The sequence below is a fragment of the Rutidosis leptorrhynchoides genome, chromosome 11 (genome assembly GCF_046630445.1).
Source record: "Rutidosis leptorrhynchoides isolate AG116_Rl617_1_P2 chromosome 11, CSIRO_AGI_Rlap_v1, whole genome shotgun sequence".
Lineage (NCBI taxonomy): Eukaryota > Viridiplantae > Streptophyta > Magnoliopsida > Asterales > Asteraceae > Rutidosis > Rutidosis leptorrhynchoides.
Window position 1 is genome coordinate 96,699,928 of NC_092343.1, and position 3,379 is coordinate 96,703,306.

Sequence of the window (3,379 nt, forward strand, 5' to 3'; positions counted from 1 at the left end):
ACTATTCATGAATAGTAAATGAAAATAAATTAATTAATTTACTATTCACATGAAAGCGACATGATAGCAATTATTAATTATAAGTTACATAATATACCCCTGAAGTATTTAATAAATACGACTTTTTTTTTTAAAGTTTACGTAAATTTGATTCTTAAATATTTTTATATTATTATATTCTATTTCAATATTATTATATTATTATATTTTATTTCAATATTATTATAATTAAAAATATAGCGTTTTAGCGCTCCCCGGCAGCGGCGCCAAAAACTTGATGATGTAGCGTGAGGGTAAGAAATAGTATTATTTTTAATACAAAATACTACAAAATATGACACAAGTTTTATTAATTTACGGAGTGGGATATACCTAAACCTTGCTACAACACTATAGGCAGTGTACCTAATCGTAGAGTAGTGTAGTTTTTAGTAAGTCCGGTTCGTTCCACAGGGAGCTGGTGATACTTACTATATTTTTAACTATATTTATACAAAATATATATAATTATATAAGTAGTAATATTATTATAAAAGGGGGGTTTTACCGTTTAATGACCGGTTTGTCGATTCTATATTTTAAGCGCAAAGATAAATGACGATAATTAAAGTGCGTAAAATAATGACAATAAATAAAATGACAGTAAATAAAATTGCGAGTAATAAAATGACAGTAAATAAAGATACGATGAGAAATATAATAAAAGAATTATGCTTATTTAAACTTCCGTAATCATGATGTTTGACGTGTTGATTTTAATTTATTACCATGGGTTAATTGTCCTTTGTCCTGGTTTATTTGATACGTCTATCTGGTTTTTGTCCATAATAGTCCATCGGTCATAAATATAAAGTGCGAGTATCCTCGTCAAATTACCCTTATACCCGAAGTCAAATATTCCAACTAATTAAGGATTTAAACTGTGACGCAGTTATCACTTCTGTCAATAATTACACCAGTTATCACTGTATGTAATCCACCCCTGTTTTAATTAGTTTATGAATATTAATTCATCCACTTGATCAGAATGAATAATCAATTACCCAACCCAATTGATTAATTAAATGATTATAACAGATTCCATATGAACGTCACTAAATAGGACAACCATAATCATTATTAATTATTAGGATAGTTAATTTGAAGATAGGTTCGACAGACTCCAATGAGTTGTCACTCAATTAGACAATACCCCCCATCTATTAATAGTCAATAATCCAATTTCCACAAGTGTCGGTCTTTTGCCCAAACCTTAATTATGGTCCAAAGTTCAATAACCCAATTTTAGTAATTAGCCCAACATCATGAGTACTTCATTTTAAATAAGCATAATAACGACTTAGCTACGAGACATTAATGTAAAAAGGTTGAACATAACTTACAATGATTAAAAATAGCGTAGCGTTACACGGACAGAATTTCGACTTACACACTCAAACGATCTCTATCATAAATCTTATTATTATCATAATTTAAAATTAAAATTAAGATTATTGTTATATCTGATTACATTAACATTATGATAGAGAATTATAAATATAGATATTGATATTTGATAGATAAAAAAATAAGAAAAAGATAGGAGAAAAAAAAAGATCGGAAAAAAAGTTGTTCTCTATCGATCGTAATACATCGCTTATATAGCGAAATTAGAAATTGAATTTTCATTTACGACCCCTGAACTATGCTCAATTAACAACTTTTTATTATTTAATATTATTCTTATTATGAATTATTTAAATATTATATTTTATTCTTGTGCATAGTTGACTCGTAATTTTTACACCGTTGCGTCGAGCGCTGAAAGTTGGTTCATGCCCCGGTTCCGGATTTTCGAACGTCCTTGCGTACAATTTAATATCTTGTACTTTGCGTTTTGTAACTTGTACTCTTGTCATTTTTAGACGTTCTTCATCAATAATTTGAACCTTTTTGATTGTATCTTGTACTTTTTAGCTTTTTGGACGTTTTGGTCTTTCAAATCTTCGTTTTTGTCTTTAAATCTTCATTTTCGAGCGATTTGCGTCTTTCGTCTTCGCACTTATTTATTTAACTATTACAACTAAAAATAAGGAAATTACATTTAAAAACTTTACATATTGGAACGATATTGCTACTAAATATATGTTCATTTGGAACACTATCAGCATTAATGAGGGCAACAAGAACAGGTCAAGGCCACGCAATTATTCAACCCACGATGTCTGACAGCTTTGAAATAAAAGGTCAATTTCTCCACATGGTAACTAGTACATGCCAATTCGGTGGAGCTCCGAATGAGGATGCTAACGAGCATCTTCGTAAATTTATAAGCATTTGCAAGCTATTCAAAATCAAGGATGTCACCGATGATGTCGCATGTTTAAAAATCTTTCCATGGTCGTTAAAGGATGATGCAAGAGATTGGTTAGACTCGTTACCAGAAGGTTATATCGAAGATTGGAATGATATGATGGACAAGTTTTTGTCAGAATTCTTCCCTGCTTCAAAAGCAGCAAAGTTACAAAGTGACATAAATCACTTTAAACAAAAGACTAATGAGACTCTTTATGAAGCTTGGACCCGATTCAATAAAATGCTTAGAGTATGTCCTCAACACGGGTTGAATACATTCCAAAAGGTCTAAATATTCTATAAAGGAGTCAATGTGGCTACTCGAAAAGATATTGATGTTGCAGTAGGAGGTTCAATCATGAAGAAAACACCCGAAGAAGCTCACACAATCATTGCCGATATAGCAGCACATTCTCATAATTGGCATCAAGAGATGGAGTTCTCTAGATCAACAACTGTTGCTAGTATTGAAAGCAACGATGAAATCGGTGCTTTAAAAGTTCAATTGGCAAATCAAGGAAGGCAAATTGAGAAGGTGACCAAGGAAATGCATGCTATTAGGGTAGGGTGTGAATTGTGCCAAGGTCCTCACCTTACTAGAGATTGTGATCAAACAACAATGGAAGAGCAAGCGAATTTCTTAGGTTACTTTCGAAAAGGTGAAATGAATTTCAACGATTTTCTGGCGGTTGAAGCAATGCACCGGAAATATCCTCCTATTAACAGCTACCAAATAGGAGGACCTTCAGGTTCAAACAATAATTACCAAGGAGGAAATCCAGTTTACCAAAATAATAGGAATTTCTCAAATCAAAATCAAAGAAATGCACCACCGGGTTACAATCACCTAAACAACCGAAATCAACCTCAACGAAATTACCAAAATAATTTCCAACACAATTAACCACAACCACAAGCACCTATACAACCACAACCCGAGAAGAAATCCGGTTTAGAAGATCTTTTGAGAGATTTTATAGTTAAGCATGAGCAAAGTGCAGAACTTCAAACTCAGCAAATTCGAAATCAACAAGCAACGATACAG

General features: G+C 32.0%; 1 non-coding gene across 1 annotated transcript; it reads right to left on the reverse strand.

Annotated features, from left to right (window-relative positions):
- Positions 1 to 2,498: 2,498 nt before the first annotated feature.
- On the reverse strand, positions 2,499 to 2,604 carry LOC139879103 (small nucleolar RNA R71). Its single transcript, XR_011769955.1, has one exon. It is a non-coding gene; the product is annotated as a small nucleolar RNA R71 (small nucleolar RNA).
- Between the last annotated feature and the right edge of the window lie 775 nt (positions 2,605 to 3,379).